This window comes from Alnus glutinosa, chromosome 1 (assembly GCF_958979055.1).
Source record: "Alnus glutinosa chromosome 1, dhAlnGlut1.1, whole genome shotgun sequence".
NCBI lineage: Eukaryota > Viridiplantae > Streptophyta > Magnoliopsida > Fagales > Betulaceae > Alnus > Alnus glutinosa.
The window spans coordinates 51,253,438-51,270,269 of record NC_084886.1 but is presented as its reverse complement, the minus strand read 5'-3'; the positions used below and the strand labels follow the sequence as shown (position 1 = coordinate 51,270,269).

The 16,832-nt window shown below is 34.2% G+C and overlaps 1 protein-coding gene and 1 pseudogene across 1 annotated transcript in view; both read left to right on the top strand.

Moving 5' to 3' along the window:
- Positions 1–16,832, top strand: part of LOC133857584 (cyclic nucleotide-gated ion channel 1-like) — a 52,093-nt gene that overhangs the window by 25,525 nt on the left and 9,736 nt on the right. The window lies entirely within an intron of this gene.
- On the top strand, positions 5,129–10,532 carry LOC133857604 (cyclic nucleotide-gated ion channel 1-like; annotated as a pseudogene).

The following is a 16,832-nucleotide window of genomic DNA, read 5'->3' as shown; positions in this document are numbered from 1 at the left end:
CCCTACTGACGCCGGCCTCTACCTTTCCATCATCTTTGTTGAAGCTTTTTCTGCCGGATCGGCCAAATGGAGGGTAGCGTGAAAATGGGGATTTTGAGAGATTGGAGCGGAGAGATCGACGCCCTAGAGAGTTAGGGTTTGGATGGCGTCCTGGAGACCCTCGGCGGGGTCCATCCCGAGATCTTCCATGTTTTCCTTCACCAAATCGTCAAATGCCTCATGTGAGATTGTGCGCCCAGCCTTCGCCGTCGTCTTCGGCGGACCCATCTGAGCCACGATTGTCCCCCCCCCCCCCTCCCCCTCCCCCTCTTTGTGTTGATCTCACGCCGCAGAGCTTGAACGCGGCTCGGTCATAGGCCTTGGCGGCTTCTATAGCCGTGTCGAAGGTCCCCGGCCACACTCGTGAGTCGCGACGATTGGAATCTCGGATCTCCGCCGCGTACTTGCCCCACGGCCGTTGTCGCACGCCTCTGTAGTGCCTTTTCACTTCTACACTTGGGTTTTCCGGAACGGACAGGGAAGGTTGAGGTTGGGTTCCCGAATTGGATCAACTTGTTTTGCTTTTGCTCGGGAGCGAGATCTTCAGCGCAGGGCTGATTGTTGGAAATTTTCGGTGGGTGAGTTTTTTGGATTGGCCGAATGAGGAGTTTTCTGAAAATTTCAGTGTTTTTCTGGAACTGTTGGTGAAATTGAATGGCGCAAACTTGTCAATAAAAAAGCAATAAAAAATAATACAGAAAGAATATAGGGATAAGAATAGATAATCGGATGTATGGTGTTTTTAAAACTCATTAGCTAAACTAGATAAAGTGAGTTTTGGTTAGCTATTTTAGATTGAGAAATAGACAAGCCGGTGTGAGTGCTCTTAGTTACAGATGCTCGGCAAATAGCAAAGAGGTACTTGAGCTCGTACTTCATAATTGACATCCTTGCTATTCTTCCCATCCCACAGGTAAGGGAGACTTTGTATATATGTAGCCTTTTCTTTTTAAGGTGACCAACATTAAACTCGTTAATTTTTTCATGAGTTAATTAGTTTAGACTGTCTATTAATATATATAGTTACATTTTAATATGCCAACCTAAATCGGTGAGTCGAGCTACCTTTAGGTCTCTTGCTTATTTGTATGCATTTAAGGGGCTAGAAGAAAAGATGATTGAGTTGGAAGGTTTGAGGGAGGCCGACTTTGGTTTTTTTTTTTTACCATAAAGTGTCCTTTTTTCAGCAATAAGTAATGTTATTTAGTAGACTGTTATAAAATTTGTCATACAATTGAATGTCGTAACAGTAAAAAAATAGCCCTTAGATTAATGTACACTTTTAAAAAAAAAAAAAAAAAAAAAAAAACCAATTACTGATCTAAAGTCTGAATTTTATTTTCACGTCAGAGTCGTATGGTAGTCGTAAAAGAGTCTATGATTTAGCCTTTCTGGCAATGAGGTTAGTGGGTTTTTTCAGCAATTTCTTTCCCTATATTAATTAAGTAGATCTTACACATGCTTGTCGTAATTTGTCCAGGGGTTTTAGTTCCAATTATTGTTTCAAAAATGACAAGCTCGAAATTTTTTGAAGCAAGGAAGTTCCTAAACGCCTGTGTTCTTCTGCAATATGTGCCAAGAGTTCTTCGAATCTACCTACCATGGAAGAAACATATCGAAATTTTCGGAAAACTCATTAGAAAGAGTATGGATTAAAGCTGCATTCAATTTTTTTGTATATATCCTTGCTAGCCATGTAAGTTTGATTAACCCATCTTAATTTTTTTAATGCTTATTTTAGTTTTACTTTAATAAGTCAGGTTTTTTCTCAGAGTTTTATAAAACTTTGGAAAAACTTCATTTATAACCTCTGATTTTTCATCACTTTTACAATTACGTACTCAATTAAGCTTTATTTGTTAAAAAAAAAAAAAAAGGTACTCAAGCTTTAATAAGTGCCAATTTAGGGTATTCATCTTTCAATTTCAACCATCCGTTATAATTTTTTGTTAAATCATATCAAAATTTTCAAAATACCCCTGTGTGTTTTTTTTTTTTTTTAGTAAAACAAAATTATAAAAAAAATTCAAAGATTGAAGCATGGGTATTTTTGCAAATTTCGTTAAATTCTTACCAACACTTAAATTCTTGCATTATTTTCCTAAAAAAAAGGGGGGGGGTATTTTGAAAATTTTGACTTGATTTAACAAAAAAATTTAACGAATGATTGAATTTTTTTTTTTATTTAAAAAAAAAATTGAAAAATTGATACCATAAATTGACATTTTTAAAAGTTTGAGTACTTAATTAAAAAAGTGATGAAAGATCAGGAGCTATAAGTAATGTTTTTCCTAAAACTTTACATTTCAAATGAAAATAAATTGATAATTAATCACAAGCATGCATTGCGCTCATTCTTTATATATGTCACATGAGAACACTTTTAGGTACTTGGTGCATTTTGGTACTTTTTCTCTATTGAACGAGAGACGGCTTGCTGGCACAAAGCCTGTGAAAATCATATTGGATGTCCCCATGTTCTTTTAAATGTGGTCGCATTTTAGGAAATTACACATTTCTAGATGATGCTTGCCCTATACAAACACCAAATACAACACTCGTTGATTTTGGAATGTTCCTTGAAGCCCTTCAATCTGGTACTGTGTCATCCATAAATATTCCACAAAAGATTATGCACTACTTCTAGTGGGGCCTCCAAAATTTGAGGTTTGCACATATATAGATTGGACTCTTAATTTGTCACTCCAAATCGAATAGTTTTTATTAGTGTTTGCATGTTATCAATAAGCATGTCATGTTACACATTAATTGAATTAGGTTATTATCTAATATATACATTAATATAGTTGTCCAATTTTTGCAGTTCTCTTGGTCAAAACCTTCAAACAAGTACCTATTTTTGGAAAAATTGCTTCGCAGTTTTTATTTCGATCTTTGGTTTGCTACTGTTTTTGTACTTCATCGGTCATGTGCAGGTTGGTGCTCGATATCTTTTTTTTTTTTTTTCATTTTTAATATAAGTTTAGATTATGTAATTTTGTGTCATTTCTATTTTCGGAAAGGTTAATAAGAGTTGGAAGTTTTCTACATGGACTAGTTTTTGGGTAAAAGTCTTGTAGATTCAAAAATTTCTGAAATTCGACAAAAGGTATTTTTAGTTGGTAATTTTGATAGTTAAAGTTTTTTTTATAGAGCACAATATTAGTTATGAGAAGGCCAACTGTATATGAGTAATCTTACATACTACACCCACATTCCGCTACTATTCCACTATTTTGACGTGGCATTGCCAATTTACTATGAGAAATGTTGGGGCGTACTACATCCACATTCCACTACTATTCCACTATGTTGACGTGGCATTGCCAATTTACTATGAGAAATGTTGGGGTATACACTCCTCTACACCTCGTCCTCCCACTCTCACTTGTTAGAATTTATTTTATCTGTTTAAAAATTAAAAACACAAGTGAGAGTAGGACAATGGGTGTACAGGAGTGTACACCCCAGCATTTCTCATTTACTATTGGTTTTTTTTTTTTTTTTTTTTATTTTAACAATGGTTGATCTAAGGGTGGATCGATAGTATCACATCAGCATAGTGAGATAGTGATGGGATGACGGCGTAAAATATAGTATAACTCAGTAATATAAATGATTAAATCGATTTCTGTAATTTGATAAACCAGACTTTTTGTGTAACAGACATACATACAGATGGCAACCGAGAAGTCGGAGACGGAAGCTGAGAAGTTAAAAATGGAAGCTGAGAATTTAAAAATGTTAAAAATGGAAGCCAAGAAGTCAAAGGCAATTAAACACAAAATGAGACCTATAGAATTTTGGATAGCTAGATACCAGCTCCTTTCTGATATGACAAAACGAATCATCTCCTACATAAAGCACAGATTGGAAGAAAATAAAGATTTTGATATGGAGAAACCAATCCCTCAATTTCCCAATTATCTTACAAAGGAGATTAAACGTTATCTTTGCTTACCCCTGCTACGAAAAGTGAGTCTTCTTTTCTTTTCTTTTAATCTTTCAGACAGAGTAAAATGGTTATTCAATTGAAAACTATATTATTTTTCTCGTGAAGAAATGTAGAAAGAAAAAATAACATAAAAAGTTGAAAATATGAAAACTAGTATAAAAATGGATAGACAATATGATTTTATTTTAAATGAATTGAATTAGATATTTAGGGTGCAGTTGTTCATTAACCAAGAACCACATTTAGCATTCATGTTGAAGATAATTGGTGTAACAAATTAGATAAAGTACTAGCTAGCCGCATTTGCTTTATCACTCTAAAAAGATTAGTACCCCTGTCTTAATGGGTACAGCCACCATTTTTTTTAAAAATAATAATAATAATAATAAATAAATGTTAGAGGAAAGAGAGAAAAAAGAAAAATCATTTAAATATTGTTTCAAATAAATACTAGATGAATGAGAGAGGAAAGAGATTTTTTTTTTTTTTTTTTTTAAATAATGTTAAATGAACCACTTTTGCTTCTCTAAATTTAGGGTACAAATTTTGGTATCCTTTGTATTTCCTTAGTTTAGAGAATAATAAGGGAATCTGATTCAAGAAGTTTTTTAGGAGTATTTCCTACATCTAGGGAAGGGAATGACATTTAAAGAATATATTGTTGGTGCTCCCGTGGAGTCTGAGGTTTGTTAAATAAGCTAGAGAATACTTAATAAGAAAAATACATATCTATTATATTGAAAAATATGGCAACAAAATATATTCTAATACTTTAAAATGAAGAGAAAATAATATTTATTCCTGAAATAAGGTGATCGTCAACCTACTAGTAAAAAAATGAAGTGCAATCTAAATATTACTAGTAAAAATGAAGAGAGTGGTTAATTAAATTGTCACGTGTGCAATCTCAACATCGGGGTTTCAGTCGACAAGCATTATTATACAATTGGGGCCTGATTTAGTTTTTTATCTTTTCATTTCATTTGCCTTTTTTTTTTTTTTTTTTTAAATTACTTCATGACCTCCCACTTGCAATCGCAATATATATTGAGGTCTTAGTCAATTAGCAAGTTGCATTTTCTATCATATTATTTTTGTGGGAAGCCTACCAAGTTTGATTTAACAAAAAAGGAAATGTTTACAAAATGCCAATTTTAGCTGACCAACGTGACTTTGAAATGTATTAAATATCCAATCTCAACGACTAGCATTATTATACAATTGGGGCTGATTTAGTTTTTTATCTTTTCATTTCTTTTTTAATTACTTCATGACTTCCCACTTGCAATCGCAATATATATTGAGGTATTAATCAATTAGCAAATTGCATTTTCTATCATATTATTTTTGTGGGAAGCCTACCAAGTTTGATTTGCCCAATACATGCATGTTTACACTACCTAACAAAAAAGGACATGTTTACGATGCCAATTTTAGCCTACCAAGTTTGATTTGTCCAATACATTGAAATAACAGTATACAAGGAAGGAAAATATTCTATTCTAATAGGTAAACATATATACATAAGGAAAGTTTGCAGAGATCATAGGGTGGACTTCCGTTGACTGAGGACCACGGATGGAATAAGTACTGTGCAAGGAAACCAAGGATCCAATTGACAACATCTTCATTTACTCTATTTGTATCTTGCGGATCTTCTTGTGTATCTGCTGTAGGCGTAGGACAGAGAGAAGATCTTGTATGATCTGAGAGGACTGGAGGGATAAAATGACAGCTCCCTATTTGAGGGGCTAAAGGACCGAGTTTAAAATCAGACCCTGATTTCAAGGGTTTGAAATCAAATCCAAACCCTTGGATTTACTACAACATAGATGCTGTAAAAAAATTTACAGCACCTAAGCCATATCCTATCCATAGTGTCTCCTAATCCAACCCCTCCATTAATTAATAACATATTGGATTTAAACATTTGTCCTAGCTAGCTATTTACACCGCCTATTTTAGCTGGCCGAGTTGACTTTGTAATAAATTAAACTTTCTTAATTAGGTACATAAGAAAAGAAAATAAATTAAAGAAAGACTTGGGGGATGGGCTATGTATCGTTAATGGTGGTTGACTAAACTATATATTAACCCCCTGTAAGGAGAGCAAAAATTGTTCATCGATCACTTGCATCTGCAAAGGACGTCCTAAAATCCTACAGCAAATTAATCCACTTTCCGCCACTCTTTCCTCTCGCTCGCTCGGTCGCTCGACTTTATATATAAGGTTCAATTACTCTTATATATATAAATACCCATTCTCTTTAGCTCAGAAAATTAAATAAATATGTAGAACTACTATTTATTGTTTGCTCTTATTATATTTTGTATATGTAATTCTGATAACCTCTTATATATATATGCTGTGCAGTTTCACAGTGAAATGTTTTTGCTTCTGCACTGAATTTTTTTTTTTTTTTCCATTTTCTTTGGAGATAAAAGAATTATCTAATTCATTTTCTAGAAGAGAATATGAGCAGGAAGAAATGCCAAAATAAAAGAAAATCAAAGTGTTGATCAGGTAATTAAGGATTTATTGTTTCCGCAGTTTTTCTTTTTTTCTTTTTTTTAATTTTATTTTTGCGAGCTCTGTAGTCTTTCAATCTTATACAATATTCTAGTTGGACATGAAACGTACTTATGATACAACAAATGGATATAGACAATGCTACAACGATTCCGTTTACTATTAAATTATTTTTTAATATGAACACGAACTGATATTTACTTTCAATCAACTAGTAAAAATTCCTGTGATGTACAACATGGGGAGGTTGCACTTAGAATAGATGAAAAATGGTGTGTCTAATCAATTTCCTTTTTCTTTTCTTTTTTTTCTTTTTTTTAAAACCAAATCTCAGCCTTTTGTGGCACCAAAAGAAGTTTGTGGTGTCCATTACTAATTTGGAGGTTGATTCTTCATTTTGGGCAGTATATCACTGACCAGGTCAGTTATGCGTCAACGCGGGCGCTAGCAAGAGAATGGGGAGAGGTTAGCATCTTCTTCTTCTTATAGATGTGCTAATTACTCACATCTACATAAATTTCACTGATTCTGTACTGCTGAAAGGCACCATTATAGCATCTTAATTACAAAGTATATATAATCAATATGTTTGTTATATATTAATTGTAATTAGCACCTTAGATTATATAGGCTTTCACACATTCTATATGGTCCCACTATTAATTGCATGAGTTGAAGAAAGAAAATGACGATATACAAATATTAACATGATTCTTTGCTCGTTAATTATATTCTGCTCGATCAGGAATTTCGATATTGAGCAGTAATCAAGTCCCCAGAATGATGGAGCTAGTCGATCCAACGTTGGGTGGTATCATTTTTAAGTACTGGCATGCGATGTTTGTAGTGTCGTGTGTGATTGCAGTACTATGTGTGGACCCTTTGTTCTTTTACCTTCCTGTGATCAACCAAGATCACAAGTGTCTTGCGTTAGATAGAAGATTAAAGGTCACTGCTATTTGTGTCCGATCGGTCTTCGATTTGATTTATCTTGTGAATATCATTTTGGGATTTCTTTGTCCTTATAAAGACGAGGACGCTAGTCGTAGATGCGAACGAACTTTGTTAGGTACAGATGCTCGGCAAATAGCAAAGAGGTACTTGAGCTCATACTTCATAATTGACATCCTTGCTATTCTTCCCATCCCACAGGTAAGGGAGACTTTGTATATATGTAGCCTTTTCTTTTTAAGGTGACCAACATTAAACTCGTTAATTTTTTCATGAGTTAATTAGTTTAGACTGTCTATTAATATATATAGTTACATTTTAATATGCCAACCTAAATCGGTGAGTCGAGCTACCTTTAGGTCTCTTGCTTATTTGTATGCATTTAAGGGGCTAGAAGAAAAGATGATTGAGTTGGAAGGTTTGACGGGAGGCCAGCTTTGGTTTTTTTTTTTTACCATAAAGTGTCCTTTTTTCAGCAATAAGTAATGTTATTTAGTAGACTGTTATAAAATTTGTCATACAATTAAATGTCGTAACAGTAAAAAAATAGCCCTTAGATTAATGTACACTAGTAAAAAAAAAAAAAAACCAATTACTGATTTAAGGTCTGAATTTTATTTTCACGTCAGAGTCGTATGGTAGTCGTAAAAGAGTCTATGATTTAGCCTTTCTGGCAATGAGATTAGTGGGTTTTTTCAGTAATTTCTTTCCCTATATTAATTAAGTAGATCTTACACATGCTTGTCGTAATTTGTCCAGGTTTTAGTTCCAATTATTGTTTCAAAAATGACAAGCTCGAAATTTTTTGAAGCAAGGAAGTTCCTAAACGCCTGTGTTCTTCTGCAATATGTGCCAAGAGTTCTTTGAATCTACCTACCATGGAAGAAACATATCGAAATTTCCGGAAAACTCGTTAGAAGAGTATAGATTAAAGCTGCATTCAATTTTTTTGTATATATCCTTGCCAGCCATGTAAGTTTGATTAACCCATCTTAATTTTTTTAATGCTTATTTTAGTTTTGCTTTAATAAGTCAGGTTTTTTCTCAGAGTTTTATAAAACTTTGGAAAAACTTCATTTATAACCCCTGATTTTTCATCACTTTTACAATTAAGTACTCAATTAAGCTTTATTTGTTCAAAAAAAAAAAAAAAAGGTACTCAAGCTTTAATAAATGTCAATTTAGGGTATTCAACTTTCAATTATCTTTCAATTTCAACCATCCGTTATAATTTTTTGTTAAATCCTATCAAAATTTTCAAAATACCCCTGTGTGTGTGTGTGTGTGTTTTTTTTTTCATAAAACAAAATTATAAAAAAAAAATCAGGGGTTATAAGTGAAGTTTTTCTTAAAACTTTACATTTCAAATGAAAATAAGTTGATAATTAATCACAAGCATGCATTGCGCTCATTCTTTATATATGTCACATAAGAACACTTTTAGGTACTTGGTGCATTTTGGTACTTTTTCTCTATCGAACGAGAGACGGCTTGCTAGCACAAAGCCTGTGAAAATCATATTGGATGTACCCCAAGTTCTTTTAAATATGGTCGCATTTTAGGAAATTACACATTTCTAGATGATGCTTGCCCTATACAAACACCAAATACAACGCTCGTTGATTTTGGAATGTTCCTTGAAGCCCTTCAATCTGGTACTGTGTCGTCCACAAATATTTCACAAAAGATCATGCACTGTTTCTGGTGGGGCCTCCGAAATTTGAGGTTTGCACATATATATATTGGACTCTTAATTTGTCACTCCAAATCTAATAGTTTTTATTAATGTTTGCATGTTATCAATAAGCATGTCATGTTACACATTAATTGAATTAGGTTATTATCTAATATATACATTAATATAGTTGTCCAATTTTTGCAGTTCCCTTGGTCAAAACCTTCAAACAAGTACCTATTTTTGGGAAAATTGCTTCGCGGTTTTTATTTCGATCTTTGATTTGCTATTATTTTTGTACTTCATCGGTCATGTGCAGGTTGGTGCTCGACATTTTTTTTTTTTTTTCATTTTTAATATAAGTTTAGACTATGTAATTTTGTGTCATCTCTATTTTTGGAAAGGTTAATAAGAGTTGAAAGTTTTCTACATGAACTAGTTTTTGGGTAAAAGTCTTGTAGATTCAAAAATTTCTGAAATTCGACAAAATGTATTTTTAGTTAGTAATTTTGATAGTTAAAAGTTTTTTTATAGAGCACAATATTAGTTATGAGAAGGCCAACTGTATATGAGTAATCTTACATACTACACCCACATTATGCTACTATTCCACTATTTTGACGTGGCATTGCCAATTTACTATGAGAAATGTTGGGGCGTACTACATCCACATTCCACTACTATTCCACTATGTTGAGGTGGCATTGCCAATTTACTATGAGAAATGTTGGGGTATACACTCCTCTACACCTCGTCCTCCTACTCTCACTTGTTAGAATTTATTTTATATGTTTAAAAATTAAAAACACAAGTGAGAGTAGGACAATGGGTGTACAGGAGTGTACACCCCAACATTTCTCATTTACTATTGGGTTTTTTTTTTTAACAATGGTTGATCTAAGGGTGGATCGATAGTATCTCATCAGCATAGTGGGATAGTGATGGGATGACGGCATAAAATATAGTATAACTTAGTAATATAAATGATTAAATTGATCATTTTTCTGTAATTTGATAAACTAGACTTTTTGTGTAATAGACATACATACAGATGGCAACTGAGAAGTCGGAGACGGAAGCTAAGAAGTTAAAAATGGAAGCTGAGAATTTAAAAATGTTAAAAATGGAAGCCGAGAAGTCAAAGGCGATTAAATGCAAAATGAGACCTATAGAATTTTGGATAGCTAGATACTAGCTCCCTTCTAATATGACAAGACGAATCATCTCCTACATAAAGCACAGATTGGAAGAAAATAAAAATTTTGATATGGAGAAACCAATCCTTCAATTTCTCAATTATCTTACAAAGGAGATTAAACGTCATCTTTGCTTACCCCTGCTACGAAAAGTGAGTCTTCTTTTCTTTTCTTTTAATCTTTCAAACAGAGTAAAATAGTTATTCAATTGAAAACTATATTATTTTTCTCGTGAAAAAATGTAGAAAGAAAAAATAACATAAAAAGTTGAAAATATGTAAACTAGTATAAAAATGGATAGACAATATGATTTTATTTTAAATGAATTGAATTAGATATTTAGGCTGCAGTTGTTCATTATCCAAGAACCCCATTTAGCATTCATGTTGAAGACAATTGGTGTAACAAATTAGAGAAAGTACTAGCTAGCTGCATTTGCTTTATCACTCTAAAAAGATTAGCACCCCTGTCCTAATGGGTGCGGCCACCATTTTTTTAAAATAATAATAATAATAATAAATAAATGTTAGATGAAAGAGAGAGAAAAGAGAAATCATTTAAATATTGTTTCAAATAAATACTAGATGAATGAGAGAGGAAAGAGATTTTTTTTTAAAAAAAATAAATAAATAAATAATGTTAAATGAACCACTTTTGCTTCTCTAAATTTAGGGTACAAATTTTGTTATCCTTTGTATTTCCTTAGTTTAGAGAATAATAAGGGAATCTGATTCAAGAAGTTTTTTATGAGTATTTCCTACATCTAGGGAAGGGAATGACATTTAAAGAATATATTGTTAGTGCTCCCGTGAAGTCTGAGGTTTGTTAAATAAGCTAGAGAATACTTAATAAGAAAAATACATATCTATTATATTGAAAAATATGGCAAGAAATATATTCTAATACTTTAAAATGAAGAGAAAATAATATTTATTCCTGAAATAAGGTGAGACGCCAACATGATCTGACTACCTACTAGTAAAAAAATGAAGAATCTAAATATTACTAGTAAAAATGAAGAGAGTGGTTAATTAGCTTGTCACGTGTGCAATCTCAACATCGGGGTTTCAGTCGACAAGCATTATTATACAATTGGGGCCTGATTTAGTTTTTTGTCTTTTCATTTCATTTGCTTTTTTTTTCTTTGTTTTGTTTAAATTACTTCATGACCTCCCACTTGCAATCGCAATATATATTGAGGTATTAGTCAATTAGCAAATTGCATTTTCTATCATATTATTTTTGTGGGAAGCCTACCAAATTTGATTTGTCCAATACATGCATGTTTACACTACCCAACAAAAAAGGACATGTTTACGATGCCAATTTTAGCCTACCAAGTTTGATTTGTCCAATACATGCATGTTTACACTACCCAACAAATACGGACATGTTTACCATGCCAATCTTAGCCTAAAAATTCGACACATGACCCATTGACTATTTTTTTTAATTCTTTGGATTGACAGAATGGAAGAAAATGATTATTTTTAATAGTTGAATGCTCTATTTTGGTCGAGTTGGTAGTTCATGGGAGTATTGAGCATTTTTTGGTAGTTCATGGAGAAAAAAAGTAATTACTCCTAACTTTTTTAAAATTTTTATATCACATCAATTATTTTTTATTATTATTTAAATAAAATAAAACTTTTTATTTAAATGATGACCAAATAATGTAAGAATTAGTACAAAACAAAATATGATAATACTTCCTCTAGTAAAAAAAATATGCACATTTAAACCAATCAGCTTTATGGGACAAGCCTTCATTTTTTCTACCCAACATATACCCATAAAAATGGGTAAGGGAGATGTTGTCACGTCTTCTAATTTGCCATGTGACATTTACCAAAACCATACAATGTATCCAGTTCTTCTTGTCTAGATCAGATCTGATCTATCAAAAAAAAATAAAGACAACCCCAAAAAAAAAAAAAAAAAAAAAAAACAAAACAAAACAACTTGCAAGTGATAAAAACTTTGGAGATTCGTTGGAAAGCCCCTACACGGTTTTGTCAAGGTCAATTGGGATTCTGCTGTGGATAGGCATAAAATGAAATTGGGTATTAGTGTTGTTATTAGAAATAGTATGGGTGAGGTACTGCCTATGTTATTTGAAGCAAAGATTACATAATTGCCTCAAACATGACAAGTTAATCATGTTAGTCGTAATTTAAATAGTGCGGCTCATAGACTAGTTAAGTATTATACCTCAATGAGGAGCATTGTTTTCTTGAGGATTGAATGGACATGTAGCAAAACAACCCATGATTCTTTTTTTTTCTTTTTGGTTAACTGAACTGGAACAGGATTGACTGGATTGTAACTGCACAGTGCTCACCCAAATTAAGATGGTTGGAACTGGAAGCAAGGTTTATCCCCTTCCTCAAACGTAAGACCTCTACCCTTCGATGCCCGGAAACATCAAATCAGAATGCTCTATACTCTGTCCAATGTCATCAGCGCACCCAGATCAGATGGTTGGGCATGTGTGCATCCCTTTTCAGGTTGACATGCATGGCTGCTCAATCAGCCGGAGGCAATTGTGCAAACAGTAGGGCCCGTGTTAAACCTTTTTTCAATTCTTGGTCAAAATATTAAAAGTAAAAGTGAACGAAAGGCCAGCTTTCTGTCCCCCTTCCTCATGATTAATTAACCCACCTCTTTCACCCTGCTTCTCTCCCCCCTCTGGCTAGCATTAACACCATCTTCTCTCCGATTTCCTGGACTTTTTTCTCCCGGAAATAGGGTTAAAGTTATTCACCAAAAAGCTTAAAGCTGCTCAGAAAACACAACCCAAGAGGCAAAATAATGAAATTTGAACGTTTTTCTTGCTTCAAAAGCCTTCTGTTCCGACGAGAGATTTTTTTGTTTAAAAGTTCACCCGAATCATCCGCCCAATAATTGACAGACAACGTCTTGATTTTTTTACAACATCCATGAACCATTGCTGTCATATAACTCCAAGATAGATTGAGAGAATCTGCCGATGGGCTGGTGTGGAGGTAGGGAACCCTCACCGAAACCCTAGCCCCCCTCCCCCTTCCCCGATTCCTTTTCCCCTCCTCCTCCCTTTCTCCCTCCGTTGCCCCGATTCCTTTCTCCCACCCCCTTTCCTTTCTCCAGTCCCCACGGACTCGTTCCGTCGGTGGTTATCGTCCTCATAGTCCTTTTGGACTATGACGGTTTCGTTTTTTTCTTCTTGTTTTTTAGTTTGTTTTGGCAGGTGAACCCACTGGAGAAGGTGCCGGAGAGGAGCGGTCGTCCCGTGCGTGCCGACGGCGGAGATCTTGGCTGAGTTTTCACACGCTTGGAGGTCAGTTCTGCGATTGTCTGTCGTATTCTATTGGACACGCGCCCTCCAGACTTGTTCGCCGTCGCTTTCTGGTGCTGCTGCCGCTTTCCACGGCCGTGTTTAGTCCCGGTGGTCGGTGCGTGGTTATCACGCGTTTGTTTGGGTTCTGGTCTGTGTGGCGCGTGATGACCACGAACCGTTTGTTTTGGCCCCACGCGCCACCTCCGGTGGCGATCCTCCTGGATGGCAGTTTCTGTTTTTGGGTTTTCTTGTTCAAGGTTTGGTTGCGATGGCAGTTTGCTTTGTGTTTATTAACTTAGTCTTTGCTTTTAGCCCAAAATGTGTGACCTACTCTCTGCTCTCTAATAGTTTTTATGTCACCGCAGAGGCATCATTTTGGTTGGCTAAGTTTTATTTGTAGCATTCTGTCTGTATTAGTCTGAGTCAGTTGTTGGCTCAGTTTGGGTATACATCTTTATGGTGGGTATACATCTTTATGGTGGTTCTTATGTACACCTTTATGGTGGTTGAATTTGTACCTTTCACTCTTGATTAATGAAAGTTGATATTTTCTTCAAAAAAACTCCAAGATAGATTTTTTTTTTTTTTTTTGGTTCCTGGTTTTGTAGAGCTCTAGGAGAAATTCTTGTAGCATCATTTTCATGTACTAACTTATATGCTTGCAGACTGTATTATTTCATAATTTTATATGGTATGCAACTATGCGCCCCATATGCCTGGCCTCCAAACAAAGCCCACAAGCCAACAGCCCCCATCCCCATGCAAACCCATGTGATTCCTCGCCTGCTGGTCGTCAGGCCTCATCCATACCACGTGGCGCCCGGCATGCCTGAAAACTGGCATATGATATGAAAATGAAACCCATTCTAGTAGTAGTGAAGGGATCATTAATTTGATTATGAAATTATGAAATATATAAAGGAAGGAAAATATTCTATTATAAGGGATACAATCAAGTAGGCAAACAAATATACATAAGGAAAGTTTGCAGAGATCATTGGTTGGACTTTCGTTGAGTGAGGACCACTGATGGAATAAGTACCGTGCAACTTCTTCATTTACTCGATCTTATCTTGTATGATTTGAGAGGGCTGTGTCAGTGACAGCTGTTTATGGAGGGATAAAAATTTGGGGCCAAAATTTTCAGGATGGGCACAGATATTTAAGCAGAAACGTGACAATATTGACGTTTCGTCATTATTGATGTGACATAATACATCTTCTCTACCACTAGTTTTTATTCACATAACACCATAATTTCATATATATATATATATATAATAAAGACAAGTTTGTACGTCGTTTACATAAATAATTGGGAGATGATTGGGGTACAACCCCTTTACGACTCCATCACAACCCCACTCACAATGGTGTGGGGCCCATGTGTGTGGGCCCCACACCATTGTGAGTGGAGTTGTGATGGAGTTGTAGAAAAGGGTTGTGGATTTAGCATTTCCCTAAATAATTATAGAGGTAGAATGTGGACAATTATTCAACTACACAACTATTGTACTATCACGCGCGTGCGCGTTAAAAACCCCAAGTCGATTGCTCTTTACGGAGGATGTACATAAGTCGATCGGTAGAAAAGTTGATCGTAAATGGTATAGCAGTATACCACAAAAGATCATACACTGTTTTTGGTGGAGCCTTCGAAATTTGAAGTTTGCACACGCGCTCGTGTGTATATATATATATATATATATATATTTTGGACTCTTAATTTGTCACTCCAGATCAAATAATTTTTATTAGTGTTTGCATGTTTTCAATAAACATGTCATGCTACACATTAATTGAATTAGGTTATTACCTAATATATACATTAATATAGTTGTCCAATTTTTGTAGTTCTTTTGGTCAAAACCTTCAAACAAGTACCTATTTTTTGAAAAATTGCTTCTCGGTTTTTATTTCGATCTTTGGTTTGCTACTCTTTTTGTACTTCATCGGTCATATGCAAGTTGGTGCTCCACATCTTTCTTTTTTTTTCTTTTTTTTTTTTTAATAAAAGTTTAGACTATGTAATTTTGTGTCATTTCTATTTTTGGAAAGGTTAATAAGAGTTGAAAGTTTTCTACATGAACTAGCTTTTGGGTAGAAGTCTTGTAGATTCAAAATTTATGAAATTCGACAAAAGGTAATTTTAGTTAGTAATTTTGGTGGTTAAAAGTTTTTTTTATAGAGCACAATATTAGTTATGAGAAGGCTAACTGTATATGAGTAATCTTACATACTACACTCACATTCCGCTACTATTCCACTATTTTGACGTGGCATTGCCAATTTACTATGAGAAATGTTGGGGCGTACTACACCCACATTTCACTACTATTCCACTATGTTGACGTGGCATTGCCAATTTACTATGAGAAATCTTGGGGTATACACTCCTCTACACCTCTCGTCTCACTCTCACTTGTTAGAATTTATTTTATATGTTTAAAAATTAAAAACACGAGTGAGAGTAGGACAATGGGTGTACATGAGTGTACACCCCAGCATTTCTCATTTATTATTGGTTTTTTTTTATTATTTTTTATAACAATGGTTGATCTAAGGGTGGATCTACAGTATCACATCAGTATAGTGAGATAGTGATGGGACGACGGCGTAAAATATAGTATAACTCAGTAATATAAATGATTAAGTTGATCATTTTCTGTAATTTGATAAACCAAACTTTTTGTGTAATAGACATGCATACAGATGGCAACCGAGAAGTCGGAGACGGAAGCTGAGAAGTTAAAAATGGAAGCTGAGAATTTAAAAATGTTAAAAATGGAAGCCAATAAGTCAAAGGCAATTAAACGCAAAATGAGACCTATAGAATTTGGATAGCTAGATACCAGCTCCCTTCTGATATGACAGGACGAATCATCTCCTACATAAAGCACAGATTGGAAGAAAATAAAGATTTTGATATGGAGAAATCAATCCCTCAATTTCCCAATTATCTTACAAAGGAGATTAAACGTCATCTTTGCTTACCCCTGCTACGAAAAGTGAGTCTTCTTTTCTTTTCTTTTAATCTTTCAGACAGAGTAAAATGGTTATTCAATTGAAAACTATATTATTTTTCTCGTGAAGAAATGTAGAAAGAAAAAATAACATAAAAAGTTGAAAATATGTAAACTAGTATAAAAATAGATAGACAATATGATTTA